The sequence below is a fragment of the Stomoxys calcitrans genome, chromosome 1 (genome assembly GCF_963082655.1).
Source record: "Stomoxys calcitrans chromosome 1, idStoCalc2.1, whole genome shotgun sequence".
Taxonomy (NCBI): domain Eukaryota; kingdom Metazoa; phylum Arthropoda; class Insecta; order Diptera; family Muscidae; genus Stomoxys; species Stomoxys calcitrans.
In genome coordinates this window covers 15,611,000-15,628,447 of record NC_081552.1, presented here as the reverse complement: position 1 = coordinate 15,628,447, position 17,448 = coordinate 15,611,000, and the positions used below count along the sequence as shown (strand labels likewise).

The window sequence follows — 17,448 nt, the reverse complement described above, 5'->3', positions numbered from 1 at the left end:
AATTCAGTGCATCAGATGGTGTCGTTCTCAGTGCGGCTGTGATGCACAAACAAGCCATCCTTTCGATTCAGTTTAGTATTGAGCAGTAGGTGGACTTCTGAAGCGCCGTCCACTCAACCACAACACCATATAGCATTAAAGGTCTGACAACTGCAGTATATACCCAATGCACGCGGTCTATACCCCAAATTTTGCATGGCTCTCTTGCAGGTGTATAGGGCAAGAGTTGCCTTTCTTGCCCTTTCCAAAATTTTGAATTTGAAGTTCAATTTTCTGTCCAGCAAAACACCCAGGAATTTGGCGCTTTCTGTAAATGGACCATCTTTCTCCTTACCAAAGGAGACAGGTTACACTGTAAGCAACTTGTATCTCCGGCTGAAAAGAACTACTTCCGTCTTGTACGGATTTATACCTCGACCACTTTCGGTAGCCCACTTTGCTGTTGCACATAAAGCTTCCGGAAGTATATCTCTTAGAGTGCTGGGAAACTTTTCCCTAACCGCAATTGCCACGTCATCGGCATAAGCGACCACTTTTATGCCTTTTTCTTCCAGAGGCAATAATATATTGTTAATGGCTATATTCCAAAGTAGAGGTGACAATACACCTCTTTGAGGTGTACTGTACTTGAGGTATGTTGTAGATCCACAGATCCCAAACCTGCCGTTATGCATCTTTTAGAAAGTAAGTTATGAATAAACTTTCCTACGGCAGAGTTGGTGCCTAGAAACTTCAGCTTCCTTCATGATTGACGTCGGTTTTACATTATTGAAAGCACCTTCAATGTCAAGAAATGCTACTATTGTAAATTGTTTGACAGCGAGAGAAGCCTCTATGTAGCCGACCAGGTCGTGATGGTTAATTACCATATCGGTCCAAGTTTTGATATAGCTGCCATATAAACTGATCTTAGATCATGAATTCTTGAGCCACTAGAGGGCGCAATTCTTATCCGATTTGGCTGAAATTTCCTACAACTGTGATAAGTGTGGTTGAAATCGGTCTATAACCTGATATTGCTGCCATATAAACCGATCTGCGGTCTTGACTTCTTGAGCCTCTAGAGGGCACAATTCCTAAGAGATTTAACTGAAATTAAGCATGACGTGTATAGCAAAACACTTCCAACAACTGAGCTAAATATGGTTCAAACCTATCTGGGATCTTGACTTCTTAAGCCTCTAAAGGTCCCGATTTGTCTGAAACTTTGAACAACGGCTTCTCCCATGACCTTTAACATACGTGCCAAATATGGTCTGAATCGATATATAGCCTGCTACAGCTCGCATATTAACCGATCTCCCTATTTTACTTCTTGAGGCCCTAAGGGATACAATACTTTTTCGAATTGGCTGAAATTTTGCTCAATGACTACTATGGTCTCTAATATTCAACTCAACTATAGTGGGAAGCTCAATAGCTTAGAAATTATTTTATTTTATCCTATGTTGTCCTAAAAAGATACCGGGAAAAGAACTTTACTTGTTAGTTCTACCACCAACATAGGATAGGGGTATACTTATCCAATCATTCCGTTTGAAACACCTCGAAATATTGATCTATGTCCCCAAAAAGTACATACATTCTTGATCATCTTCACATTCCGAGTAGATCTAGTCATTTTGAACAGCAACATCTTATTGATCTACGTCATTAGGGATTGCAAATGGGTCATATCGGTTCAGATTTGGATAAAGCTCCTATATAAACTGATCTCCCGATTTTAATTCCTGAGCCCCTGGTAGCCTCAATTTTTGTCCGATTTGGCTGAAATGTTGTACATAGTGTTCTGTGTTCTATTACGTTCAACAACTGTGCTAAGTAGGTTCCAAATCGGTCTATGACCTGATATAGCTCCTATATAAACCGATCTCCCGATTTGTCTACTTGAGTCCTTACAAGGCGCAAATTTTGTCCTATTCAGTCGAACTTTTGCATCCGGTGTTAAGTTATAACTTCCAAGAACTGTGCGAAGTACGGTCCGAATCAGTCTATGACCTGATATAGCTCCCATATAAACCGATCTCCCAATTTGACTTCTTGAGCCCTTATAAGTCGCAAATTTTGTCCAATTTGGCTGAAATTTTGCATGCGGAGTTCTGTTACAACTTTCAACAATTTTGCTTAATTTGACAGAAGATTGATATGCAGAATTCAATTTGAATAGATTTTTTTTGTTGGGTTCCCAAGTTTCGACCCGGTCGTACTTAGCACGCTTTTACTTGTTTTAGCCCCTATAAATCAGGATAACTTTACGACTTATAAAGACCATACATAATTATAAGCATACACGACAATAGTTGAATGGAATTTTCGACGGGCATGTTTTCCACCAAGAAACGGATTTTCGATAGATTTTAATAAAGATCGAATGTAGATCTTAAAAATTGGACAAATTTGTAAATATTTGTAAATATTTAACAATTATAGTTCCACAATGTTTTCATTTGTATACCCTCCACCATAAGATGGGGGGTATACTAATTTCGTCATTCTGATTGTAACTACTCGAAATATTCGTCTGAGAACCCATAAAGTATATATATTCTTGATCGTCGTGAAATTTTATGTCGATCTAGCCATGTCCGTCCGTCTGTCCGTCCGTCCGTCCGTCCGTCCGTCCGTCCGTCTGTCTGTCGAAAGCACGCTAACTTCCGAAGGAGTAAAGCTAGCCGCTTGAAATTTTGCACAAATACTTCTTATTAGTGTAGGTCGGTTGGTATTGTAAATGGGCCATATCGGTCCATGTTTTGATATAGCTGCCATATAAACCGATCTTGGGTCTTGACTTCTTGAGCCTCTAGAGTGCGCAATTCTTATCCGATTGGGATGAAATTTTGCACGACGTGTTTTGCTATGACATCCAACAACTGTAATAAGTATGGTTCAAATCGGTTAATAACCTGATATAGCTGCCATATAAACCGATCTTGCGTCTTGACTTCTTGAGCCTCTAGAGTGCGCAACTCTTATCCGATTGGGATGAAATTTTGCACGACGTGTTTTGCTATGACATCCAACAACTGTTATAAGTATGGTTCAAATCGGTTCATAACCTGATATAGCTGCCATATAAACCGATCTTGGGTCTTGACTTCTTGAGCCTCTAGAGTGCGCAATTCTTATCCGATTGGGATGAAATTTTGCGCGACGTGTTTTATTATGACATCCAACAACTGTGCCAAGTATGGTTCAAATCGGTCAATAACCTGATATAGCTGCCATATAAACCAATCTTGGGTCTTGACTTCTTGAGCCTCTAGAGTGCGCAATTCTTATCCGATTGAAATAAAATTTTGCGCCGCGTGTTTTGTTACGATATCCAATAACTGTGCCAAATATGGTTCAAATCGGTCCATAATCTTATATAGCTGTCATATAAACCGATCTTGGGTCTTGACTTCTTGAGCCTCTAGAGGGCGCAATTCTTATCCAATTTGAACGAATTTTGGCACGTAGTATTTTGTTATGATATCCAACAACTGTGCCAAATATGGTTCAAATCGGTTATAATCTGATATAGCTGCCATATAAACCGATCTGGGATCTTGACTTCTTGAGCCTCTAGAGGTCGCAATTATTATCCGATTTGCCTGAAATTTTGTACGACGGATTCTCTCATGACCATTAACATATGTGTTTATTATGGTCTGAATCGGTTTATAGCCTGATATAGCTCCCATATAAATCGATCTCTCTATTTTACTTCTTGAGCCCACAAAGGGCGCAATTCTTATTCGAATTGGTTGACATTTTACACAGGTCTCCAACATATAATTTAATTGTTGTCCAAACCGGACCATATCTTGATATCGCTCTAATAGCAGAGCAAATCGTTTCTTATATCCTTTTTTTGCCTAAGAAAAGATGCCAGGAAAAGAACTCGACATATGCGATCCATGGTGGAGGGTATATAAGATTCGGCCCGGCCGAACTTAGCACGGTTTTACTTGTTTTTTTTTTGATATAATTTTAAGGATACAAGAGATATCTTAAACCAATTGAGCGACACAAGCAATAATCTGTTGAAATCATAAAACTATTTTGAAAGCAAATCAAAAAGAAATATTTGCTCCCTGGCTACCATATATATGTTTTATCTGATATGGCCCGTTTAGGCTGTAGCAGCCACAACACAAAGTTTACAAGGTTCTATTCAATATTTCAATAGGTATGCACAATACAGTCTGACTTGATTTCAACATTGTTTCCATGCATTAAAAGAAGTACGCAGTTTCGGTGGTGTAGGGTACTATATATAGTCGGCTGCGCCCGACTTTTGCTTTACCTTGCTGGTTTAATCTTTTCACATGAGCTCAAACCCAACAAACTACAATTTGTTCATCAAATATATTTAATTATTGTCTTCAGTATTATCCGTTTCCTAGTAAGGTTGTCTTAAAGATGTCCAGCATTTTCCCCTTCAAATAGAGTTTTTGTATAAATCTTTCCATTACACCACCAAAAAGGTTTTGGTTGTTAATAACCCCAATTAACATTACATTGCTTGTTATTCCACCTCGCTAAATAACCGTTAAAGTCGACCATAGTTTTGTCAATTAAGAAATCCTAAGGATATGCTTCAAAAACTCTGCTCAAAAACCACCAAGCTCAGCGAAGTCATTAGGACAGCTAAACAAGAATTGTCAAAATTAACATGAAAACATCAAAGCAGAAAACATCAAAAGAATCATTTCACAGAGTTAATTTCAAAATTTCAAGTTAAACAAGAGGGCATGAGGTTTTTACTTTACTTAGAAAAAATTTAGATTCTTAGAGAGAATATAAGATGGCCGTAGCAGGGTAATAATTACACATACTGGTAGTAATCTAGTGTATGGTGCATATTGTAGAAAAAAAAATCAACAAAAATTTCTTCGACTTTAAATTTAGACAATTTTTTGTGTATAAATAGAATTTTGACAAAATTTTCTATAGAACTAAAATTTTGACAAAATTTACTACTGAATACTACAGAAATAATAATAATAAAAAAAATAGTTTTTTTCGCACATATTCCAACTCGAGATAGCAAAGAAAAGAACTTATAAAAGTTTACAAAGTGTGTGCTGTTGTCTAAACACTTTGACTGGGATGGTGGATCGCGATTTCTGATACGCCATCAACACCTTTGGCAAATTGATTAAGTTGCTCTACATACCCAACGACTATTGAGTGCGGTGCAGAACACTGCTCTCTTACTGCGCTAGCTCTCCCAAGCGCAGTAAGAGAGCAGAAAGACTTATTTTCTACGATTCCGTCAAAAACTTGTCATCAATGCTTAGAAAAACAAAACACATCAACATTGGCAAACTCTTTTTGTTGTGCACTTGAACGCATGTCGATGCCACTGTAAGTGTTTTTTTGGTCATAGGCCACATTGACTTACAGCACAAGGACGGGGCAAAAAAAAACGAGTAAAACCAGTAAGGAAACCCAAAAGGCTGGCTAAGCCGACAATATAATACCCTACACTTACCCTCCAATTATAAATTCGAGCAATAGATATATACATATAAGAGCTATATCTACATCTAAACCGACTTTTTTCGAACAGATCGTTCGAAAATTGTTATTAATACGGCCACATAAGTGCAAATCGGGCGATACATATATATGGAAGCCTTATCCAAATTTGAACCGATATTGATGAAATCTTGCAGATATGTAAAAATCAGTAACAATACGTGCCAAATTTTTTGCAAATCGGTTGAAAATTGTAGTGGCTACGGCCATTTAAGTGGAAATCGGGCGATACATATATATGGGAGCTATATCCAAATTTGAACCGATTTTTACCAAAAGCAATAGCGTCCGTCCTTGAGCCAAAAAAGTGACATATGCAAAATTTTGTAACGATTGGACAACAACTACGACTCGTACCTTGATTACAAGAATACATGGACTCACAGACGGAAAGGGCTAAATCGAATCAGAAAGTGACTGAGACGATCAGTATACTTATCAATGGGTCTAGCTCTTCTCCTTCTTAGCGTTGAAAACAAATGTACAAACTTTTAATACCCTGTACCACAGTGGTGGTATAGGGTATAACAAGTAAAAAGGCGTTAAGATCGGCCGGACCGAACTTTGGATTCCCATCACCTCGGGTATATATGTAAACCACCTTTCGTCATAAACCGGCGAAAAATGTATACCTTATGCCCCATAGCAGCTACATCGAAATATTTTCCGATTTGGACCGAAATACTAATAAGTACAAGTCATTGTTCAATCGTGTATAACAAAGTATTGGTCTTTTTAGTAGCTATATCTAAAAATAAGCCAATCTGGACCATATACGACGCGGATGTTGAAGAGCCTAACACAACTCACTGTCCCAAATTTCTGCGAAATCGAACAAAAAATGCGCCTTTTATGGCCCCAAAAATTTTTTGGCGACATCAGACAATAAATGCGCCTTTTATGGGCCCAAAACCTAAAATCGAGAGATCTGTCTATATGGCAGCTATATTTACATCTGAACCGATCGGGGCCAAATTGAAGAGGGATGTCGAGGGCCCTAACACAACACACCGTCCCTTATTGCGGCGACATGGGACAAAAAATGCGCCTTTTATGGCCCCAAAACCTTAAATCGAGATATCGGTTTATATGGCAGGCAGCTATATCTAAATCTGGACCGATCTGAAAATAAATTAAGGAAGGATGTCGACGGTCTTAACACAACTCACTGTCCCAAATTTCGGCTTTCAGGGGACCCAGACGTGAAATCTAGATATCGGTTTATCGCGTTCGACAGCTATCGTGATTTCGACAGACGGACAAACGGACATGACTAGATGGACCCAAAATTTCCAAACATTACAAACGGAATGACTAGGTTAGTATACCCATCATCCTATGGTGGTGTGTATAAAAAAAAAAAACAAGTGAGAGCGTGCTAAGTTCGGCCGGGCCGAACCTTATAAACTTTTCACCATGGATCGCATATGTCGAGTTCTTTGCGCAGTATCTCTTTTTAGGCAAACAAAGAATAATGAATAAGGACGGAGGAGGAGCTATATCAAGTAATAGTCCGATTCGGAGCTCAAGAAGCAAAATCGAGAGATCGGTTTATATGGGGGCTGTATCAAGCTATAGATCGATTCTGACCATATTGCACACGTATGTTGAAGGCAGTTATATCAGGTTGTGAACTGATTTGGACCATACTTCGCACAAATGTTGGAAATGATAGCAAAACACCACGTGCAAAATTATATCTAAATACTATCTGGACATGGCTCGCTCATTATTCGTCTATGAATTCGCTCCGAGGGTTTATGGTCATTTAAGTTTGGATGATAAAGACTTATATAAGCTTAAAAGACTTTATTGAAGCCCGATATTCTCATATGGATATTGGTAGTGGAAAGTGCCCTATGGTAGTGGTTGGTGGGTTAAAGGGGTGATATGGACCCCCAGCAACGTGGTCCCGTAAGTGGATATGAATTTCGTGCCCTACTCCATTTGAGCCCCAAATTGCCAAGATCGCTAGATATATATGTTCAATTTAGGAAGTTTTTGTGGGGTGAGGTGGTCCCCCAGACATTCAGCCCTGGAAAAATATTAGCATCATATTTATTAAACCCCATATTGTCATTGGTTTAAGGGGAGTTTATGGGATGAGGCGTCCCCCATACACTTGGCCCAAAATTATTTATTAAATTAGTTTTTACATCTCAAATACCTTCATTTGAGCCACATATTACCATGGTCGGTAAATTTTTACTATTTGGGGAAGGAGCGGTGCCCCAAATACATGGTCCCACTTTTGGATATCAGATAGTTCCAATAGCTTTGCAATTTTTATCCATTAGCCTTTGTTTGCGTATAAAGAAATATCGGGCAAAAAATGACAAATGATATCCAGGCCCTCTACCATGAATATTGCCAAATTTCAGCAAGTCGAAATTAACTTAGCAGAAGAACATATGAATACTATATCAAATCATGCAAAACTTGAAGCTTCTATGGGCAGTAGAAGACAAATCGAAAGATTGGTTTATATGGGGAGCTATATCAGTTTACAGAACGATAAAGGCCGTACTTGACACGGTCGTAACAGAACACTACGTACAAAAATTCAGCCAAATAGGTAAATATTGGGGCTTTGGCAGGCTCAAAATCGGGATATTGGTTTATATGGGTCGGTGCGGAGGTAGGACTCGGTGGATGGTTGCCGGACTGCAAAGGCGCTATGGCCGGTCATCGATCGGAGAAGAACGAGAGAGTTGCTGACGTTCGATAAGAGTTCGATGAGGGACTCGGTGGATGGTTGCCGGACTGCAAAGGCGATATGGCTGGCGTTCGATAAGAGTTCGATGAGTACCTTGACAGGAGTCATAACCGGACACTAGGGAATACCGCGCAATGACTTCTGTAGAAGTTGCCTCGGTGAGGATGAAGAAGAGACTATTGAGCACTTGCTGTGTTCATGTACAGGTCTGCAGGGACGTAGGCTCTCCTTTCTGGTGAGAACGTACCTCTGGTAGGTCTCCTGAGATTTGTTGAAGGAGCAGAATGGTTCTGACGGGGGTGCCATTAGAGTTTCTTTACCCTCCGCTAGGGTTCTCCATTCCTCCTGTCTTTCTTTTATTCGTGTATAACATCTAGTCCGAGGTCTCACAACTTCTTTCTTTCTAGGGTGCCACAATGGGCCAGACTGGCCTCCGAGTGAACTCACCTTTGGTGGGCAACCCACTCAACCTAACCTAACCTGGCACGAATGCTGAGAATTCAAAAACAGAGATTGGTTTCCACGGGAGCTTTATCCAAATCTGAACCGATATGACCAATTTGTAATGTCCAACGACCCACGGCAATAAGAAATTTGTGTGCAAAATTTCAAGCGGATATTTTTATTCGTTCGACCGCTATCGTGATTTCGATAGAAGAAAGGATGGACGGACGTACGGGCATGGCTAGCTTGACTTAGAATGGATCCCAGATCAATATTTCGAGGCGATACAAACGAAATTGCTACGTTGCCCCTTTAATCGCATACCACTAACGTTGATTGGCTATGTGTGAGCAAGCATACGATTTAATTTTCGCATTACACCCAAATGAAACTCCAACTCCTAACAAATAATGCCTGAGAAAACTTACCTCTATCGAAACAGCTGTTTCAAAGGGAACTCCTTATTAAGTCTACCTAAAAACCCTTTTCACATATCCCTAATTATGTCAAATTTTGCATCCATAAAAGATAACTATGGCAAAGATACTAACATCTCTCGCTCACCCAAAAAGGCGGCACACAACCTTTGATTATCTCAACAATTATACTGTAAACAGGATCAGTAGATATAATGACATTATTTGTGGTTAAGATCAATTGAGAAAGAAAAAAAAAAACAAAAGCGGCCAAATAAAATTTTGCTACAAATGTGCAATGAAGTGAGTTTTGTTGTGCGAAAAACTCAAGGATCATAGGCAACTTTTCTATATCTGCACACTCGTCACACATGTATTGTTTTTAGAAGGAATAGACATCGTTCAACCCTTTTTTGTTGGTTTTTGCTATTTTCAACCCACCTTTTGATGTCGTTGAGTGGGAAACATTAAATCAATGCCAACATTTTCCGATACATGAATGGTATTCCGTATCCTGAGGAAATGATTTTATGGGCATCAATGTCGTTGCGAATGAATGCATAAATCATTGAATTCGAGCGATAGTGAATGATTGTAAACACAGGACATTAAGTACTTTTGATGGCTGTTGCCACAGGCATTGTTGCATGTTGTATGCCATCGAGGCTACTGCAGGTAAGACCTCTTGAAGCACTGAGGCACTCACACATACTATGTGAAATTGAATACAGGGTATCATCTTGTTGTTGATGTTCGATTATCGGTGTTGTGATTTAAGGATGTCTAATCCACTTACAAAACATACACCTTTTATCAAGATAACGATCAATGAAAGAGTTCTTGGGGAAGGATTTCTTTCAAGGCCAAAGAATAAGATAAGAAACAATATGTAACTTTTTGATGAAGAACCAATAAGGAAAGGCTTAAGTCGGACGGAGTTGACTATATATATATATATATATATATATATATATATATATATATATATATATATATATATATATATATATATATATATATATGTCACTGAATTTTTGTGTTTAGAGAAAATTTCCCCGAATTTTTTCTGAAGGGAAAATTTCACTGAATTTTTGCGTTTACAGAGAATTGTACTCTAATTTTAGGCAAAATCACTGAAATTATGTCTTCAAAAAAATTTTAAATTTTTTCTCAAAAGAAAATTCACTGACATTTTGTCTATAAAAACAAAACTTGCTGATATTTTATTTTAGAGAAAATTTCACTGAAATTTTGTCTTCGTTGAACATTTCACTGGAATTTTGTCTTTTATGAAAATTTTAAGTAAATTTTTTCCTTCGAGAAAATTTGTCTTTAGAGAAATTTTCACATAAAAATTGTCTAGAGAAAGTTTCATTGAAATTTTGTCTATAGGGAAAATTTCACTGATATTTCGTCTTTAGAGAAATTTTCTATTGTAATAAATTCTGTCTTAAGAGAAAATTTCACTTAAATTTTGTCTGAAAAGAAAATTTTACTGAAATTTTATCTGAAAAGAAAATGTCACTGAAATTTTGACTTTAGAATTAATTTTTCTTTAAATTTGTGTTTAGAGGAAATTTTACTGATATTTTGTCTCTAAAGAATCTTCTAAAGACGAGAAAAAGAACTGCACTAAATTTTGTCTTTCGAGAAAATTTTAATGACATTTTTTGTCTTAAGAGAAATTTTTATTGAAATTTCTTCAGAGATATTTTCACTGAAATTTTGTGTTAGAGAAAATTTAAATGAAATTTTATTGTTAGATAAAACTGCACTAAAATTTTGCAATTAGAAAAAATTTTTATTGATTTTCTGTTTTAAGAGAAAATTTCACTGAAATTCTGCGTTAAGAGAAAATTGTACTAAAATTTGGCTATAGAGAAAATAGCACTGATATATTGTTTGAAGAGAAAATTTCACTAAAATTTTGTCTTTAGAGATAATTTTAACGAAAGCTTGTCTTTAAAGTAAATCTCATTGAATTGTAGAGATAATTTCAATGAAATTTTGTCTTTGAATAAACTTCACTAAAATTTTGTTTTTAAATAAATTTCACAGAAATTTTGTCATTAGAAAACATTTTACTGATATTTTGTTTTAAGAGAAAATTTCACTAAAGTTTTGCGTTTAGAGAAAATTTTACAGAAACTTTTTGTTAGAAAAAATTTTAGGAAAACTTTGTCTCTAGAGAAAATTTTACTAACTGAAATTTTACCTTTAAAAAAATTTTACTGATACTATGTTTTAAGAGAAAATTTCACTGATATTTTGGGTTCAAAGAAAATTTCACAGATATTTTGTTTCAAGAGAAAATTTCACTGAAATTTTGTCTTTAGAGCAAATTTCACTGAAATGTTGTGTTAGCATATAATTTCATTGAAATTTTGTCTTAAGAGAAAAATTCACTAAAATTTTGTCTTAAGAGAAAAATTCACTAAAATTTTGTTCATCATCAATCATCATCAGAAATCTTTGGGTGTGAGAGCTTCAAAGGTCGTACAATGGTAGGTTGTATTTATGTCGAATCAATTGCGAAAGCAATCCTATGAAATGCATACAACACTCTTATCAATCCTGACACTTTGTCCTACTGGCTGTGTCACTTTTCCAAAAAATGTATATGTGTTTGTTTTATAGCAACATAGATTTCTTGTCCACATACCTGCAATTTTTTTCTCAGGGTATACACATGGTTTTGTGGATCGTTTGAAAGTTGTTTGATGTCTCAGAACGTCAAGATGACGGCAACCGTTCATTGCTGTCCGACCGTCGTTTGTAGAACAAAGTGTCAGGATTGGTTAGTGTGTTGTATGCATTTCATAGAGTTTCTTTCGCAATTTCTTGGACATAAATACAACTTACCAACGTACGACCTTTGAAGCTTCCACACCTAAAGATTTGTGATGATTCCTTCCGCGTCAAATCATGGTTAGTGTGGTGTGTCTCCTATGACTTTAATTTTTTCATTGTATTAAATCGTATTAAAAAATGATTTTCGCACTAACGGGCAAACAAAATTTGATACTAAAATTTTGTTTTTTTATTGTAATTTGAAAAAAGAAAATTTTACTAATATTTTGTTTTAAGAGTAAATTTGAGTGGAGTTTTGCGTTTATAGAAAATTTTTAGAAATATTATCTTAAAAGAATATTTCACTAAAACTTTGTCTTAAGAGAAAATTTTGCTTAAAAAGGAAATTTCACTGACATTTTGTTTTAGAGAATATTTTACAGAATTTTTGTCTCTGCAGAAAATTTTGTTTGCTCAGTACCATAGGCCTTTCCCCCTTTAGGCCTGGCCAATGATACCCCTGTCTTGACCTACTGACACATTCGAACACAAACGCACACGAACACTTACTCAAACAGCAATTTGTCATGCGTGTTTTATTCAATCTAATTTATTTATTACTTGACAATGATGACACAAATTTTGATTATCTAGCCCACCAGTTAGTTGGTGCGAGTGAAGCTGAAGTGCTGCCCATTTATAGGCGAAGGGTATAGAAATGCTTTCAGTTTTCAAATTGTAAAAGTAACGAACTATTGTAACGCTCTACTCGAAAAAGTGTTGGTGGTGGATGTATTGTAGCATTAGTATTGCTGCTAATGGGAGTCGGTTCCAACTTCCCTTATTTTGATTTTTATACACTACACCACCACTGTGTTACAGGGTATTATAAGTTTGTGCATTTTTTAGCATCGCTAAGAAGGAGAACAGCTAGACCCATTGTTAAGTATACCGATCGGCTGAGAATCACTTCCTGATTCGATTTAGCCGTCTGTCTGTCCATGTATTTTTGTGATCAAGTTACAGGTCGCATTTATTGTCCGATTGTCATGAAATTTTGCACATTGAACAAAATCGGTTCAGATTTACATATAGCTCCCACATATATCTGTCATTCGATATGGCCTTTAAAGGCTGTAGAAGCCATAATTATAGTCCGATCTTGTGAATTTGTGATAAGGTGCTTTATTTGGCGTCTTCATATAAGTGCAAAATTTCATAAAAAATCATATCAGTGCAAAATTTCATAAAAAAATCATATAAGTGCAAAATTTCATAAAAATAGGTTCAGATTTTGATATAGCTCCCATATATATATTTCATTCGATATGGCTTTTTACGGCTGTAGAAGCCATAATTTTGTCCGATCTTTACAAAATTTGGCATGGGTTGTTTCATTCAGCGTCCTCATATGTGCTTAAAATTTAATAAAAGTCGGTTCACATTTAGATATAGCTCCCATATATATCTTTCATCCGATATGGCCTTAAAGACTGTAGAAGCCAAATTTTTTTGGTCTGATCTTTACCAAATTTTGCATGAGGTGCTTTATTTGACATCTTCATATGTGTGCAAAATTTCATAAAAATCGGTTCAGATTTAAATATACCTCCCTTATATATCTTTCATCCGATTTGGACTTTTAGACACAGTTTTGGCCCGATTTCTAAAAAATTTAAACTTCCTATGCGAGTGCAAAATTTCATATAAATCGGGTTAGATTAAGACATAGCTTCCATATATATATTTTGTCCGATATGGTCTTTTAAGGCTGTAGAAGCCACTATTTTAGTCCGATCTAAACAAGATATAGTATGAGGTGTTTTATTTGACGTCGTAATAGGTGTGCAAAATTTCATAAAATTCGGTTTAGATTTAGACAAAGGTTCCCGATAAATCATTCATCCGAAATAGTCTTTAGCCACAATTGTCGTCCGATTTTGCGTGAAACGTTTTATTTGACGTTCCAATTCGTGCGCAAAATTTCATTAAAATTTCATAAAAAGGAACACTGTCCATTTCAAATGGATTTTTTGTGTAAAGGAGTATTTATATTATTGTTTTCTTATATCGAGTAGGAATAATGATGGATTGGTGGGTTGATAGTTATTAGATGATGGTAGGATATGGGAAGCCCTAAAAGGTATAAGTTGAAGGTAGAAATATACCCAGAAAATCAGTTGTTATATAGCAATTTCTCGACTTTATATTGATACCCCCCATAGTATGGGTGTATAATAATCTAGTCACATATAATATTCGCCAAAGACCCCATAAAGTAAAAACGTTCTGAGTCGGTTTAGCCATGTCCGTCCGTCTGTGGAAATCACGATAGAGCTCGAACGCATAAAGCTAGCTGCTTGAAATTCTGCACAGATGCTGAGTATTGATGTAGGTCGTTGCGGTTTGCATATGGGCCATATCGGTTCAGATATGGATATAGTTCAAATATAAACCGATCTCCAGATTTTACTTCTTGAGCCCCAGGAAGCTGCAATTTTTGTTCGATTTGGCTAAAACTTTGCAAGTGGTGTTTTTATAAAACTTCCAATACCTGTGCCAAGTACTGTCCAAATCGATGTATAACCTGATATAGCTCCCATATAAATCTCGATCTCTCGATTTGACTTCTTGAGCCCCTGGAAGCCGAAATTGTTGTCCGATTTGACTGCAATTTTGCACGTATAGTTCTCTTATGACTAACAACAGCTATGTCAAGTACGGTCTAAAGCGGTCTATAACCTGATATAGATCCCATATAAACCGATCGCCCGATTTGACTTCTTGAACCCTTACAAGCCGCAAGTTTTGTCCGATATGACGGAAATTTCGCATGTAATGTTTTGTTATGACATCTAACAACTGTGTCAAGTACGGTCCAAATCGGTCTTTAACCTCATATAGCTCCCATATAAACCGATCTCCCGATTTGACTTCTTGAGCCCCTGGAAGCCGAAAATTTTGTCTGATTTTGCTGCTATTTTACACGTGGTGTTCTTTTAAGACTTCCAACAAATATGCCAAGTACGGTCCAAATCGTTCTATAACCTGATATAGCTCCCATATAAACCGATCTCCTGATTTCACTTTTGTCATGACTTAAAACGACTGTGTTGTTGGTGTTCTTTTATGACAAGAATAAAATTATGCCCTACAACTTAATATATTTTGTATAAATTTTTAGCAGAATCCATGGCCTGGCCGAATCTTCGTCTCCGTCTGTGAGACCATGTATTCTTGTTATCAAGGCACAGGTCATATTTGTTGTCCAAACGTCCCGAAATTTTGCACATTTTGCACAAGCCACTTTTTTGGTGAACGCTATTATTTCGATGAAAATCGGTTCAGATTTATATATAACTCCCATATATATGTATCGCCCGATTTCCACTTAAATTACCGTAGTAGCTTTAATTTTCAACCGATCTCCACAAAATTGTCACATATTGTTTCGTTACTGATTTTAATCTATCTGCAAGATTTCATCAAAATCGGTTCAAATTTATATATAGCTCCCATATATTGGGTTGCCCAAAAAGTAATTGTCGGTAATATAGTAGTAATATAGTCGGCGTTGACAAATTTTTTCAACGGCTTGTGACTCTGTAATTGCATTCTTTCTTCTGTCAGTTATCAGCTGTTACTTTTGGCTTGCTTTAGAAAAAAAGTGCGCAAAATTTTGTTAACATTTGTTTGTTTGACGTCAATTTTAATATGGGTACCACATGGATTGAAAGAAATTCATTTAACAAACCGAATCAACGCTTGTGATATGCACCTTAAACGCAATGAATTCGATCCGTTTTTAAAACGAATCATAACTGGAGATGAAAAATGGATTGTTTTCAACAACGTTAGTCGAAAACGATCATGGTCCAAGCATGGTGAACCAGCTCAAACCACTTCAAAGGCTGATATCCACCAAAAGAAGGTTATGCTGTCTGTTTGGTGGGATTGGAAGGGTGTGGTATATTTTGAGCTGCTTCCAAGGAACCAAACGATTAATTTGGATGTTTACTGTCAACAATTGGACAAATTGTTGTCCAATTCTCCAATCAAGGAGAAGCGACCAGAATTGGTCAATCGTAAAGGTGTCATATTCCACCAGGACAACGCTAGACTGCACAAATCTTTGGTCGCTCGCCAAAAACTGAGTGAGCTTGGCTGGAAACTTTTGATGCATCCACCATATAGCCCTGACCTTGCACCATCAGACTACCATTTATTTCGATCTTTGCAGAACTCCCTAAATGGTAAAACTTTCGGCAATGATGAGGCTATAAAATCGCACTTGGTTCAGTTTTTTGCAGATAAAGGCCAGAAGTTCTATGAGCGTGGAATATTAAATTTGCCAGGAAGATGGCAAAAGGTTATCGAACAAAATGGCAATTATATATTTGATTAAAGTTCATTCTAAGTTTTATTAAAAATGCATTTACTTTCTTTTAAAAAATCCGCAATATATGTATCGCCCGATTTGCACTTTAATGGCCGTAGTATCTAAAATCTTAAAACAATTAGTGTGAGAAAGGCGCCCGAATTTATAATTGTTGGGTAGGTGTAGAGTATTATATAGTCGGCTCCGACCGACTTTCGCCTTTCCTTACTGGTTTTTTCTTAAATTTTTAGCTATATGATTGAAAACATTTTCTGTTGTTGTAATTTTAACTTTTTTAAACCCAAATTGGCCACCGTAACGCAGAGGTTATCATGTCAGCCTATGACGCTGAACGCCTGGGTTCGAATACTGGAGAGAACATCATGAAAATTTTAAACGGTGGTTATCCCGTCCTAATGCTGGCTACATTTGGGAGGTACTGTACCATTTGGTATGGCAGCCATGTAAAAAACTTTTTCACAAAAAGGTGTCGCACTGCGGCACTCCGTTCGGACTCGGCTATAAAAAGGAGGCCCCTTTTCATTGATCTTAAACTTGAATCGGACTGCACTCATTGATATGTGAGAAGCTTGCCCCAGTTCCTAAGGGGAATGTTCATGGGCAAAATTTGCATTTGCAAACCCAAATTGTCATATTTAAGTCCTTACTTAATATTTTTCCTTGACGAGACCATTAGAAAATTTTTCTAGCGGTGGTTTTCCCCTCCTAATGCTGGCAATATTTGTGAGGTACTATGCCATGTAAAAACTTCTCTCCAAAGAAGTGTTGCACTGCGGCACGCCGTTTGCACTCGGTTTTAAAAAGAAGGTCCCTTATCATTGAGCTTGCACTTGGATCGGGATGCACTCATTGATATATGAGAAGTTTTCCCCTGTTCCATAGTGGAATGTTCATGGGCAAAATTTGTATTTTTTATATTTGCCATTTTTAGATTTGAAACCCAGAAAGTGTCAGTAATTGGTTTTCTCCTTGTGTTATACGAACATTAATCTCACATTACAATTTTTACTATCCTTATTTGCCATTTTTAGGTTTAAAACCCATGAAATATCATTTATAAAATTTTTAATTTTCATTCATTCATATTTTTATAATTTTTATGCAAAAATCCCAAAAACTTTAAACAATAGCACTAACTTTTCCATATAAAAATTTGC

General features: G+C 36.7%; 1 protein-coding gene across 1 annotated transcript in view; it reads left to right on the top strand.

The window, feature by feature from the left end:
• Positions 1-17,448, top strand: part of LOC106094806 (synaptotagmin-5) — a 448,991-nt gene that overhangs the window by 387,653 nt on the left and 43,890 nt on the right. The window lies entirely within an intron of this gene.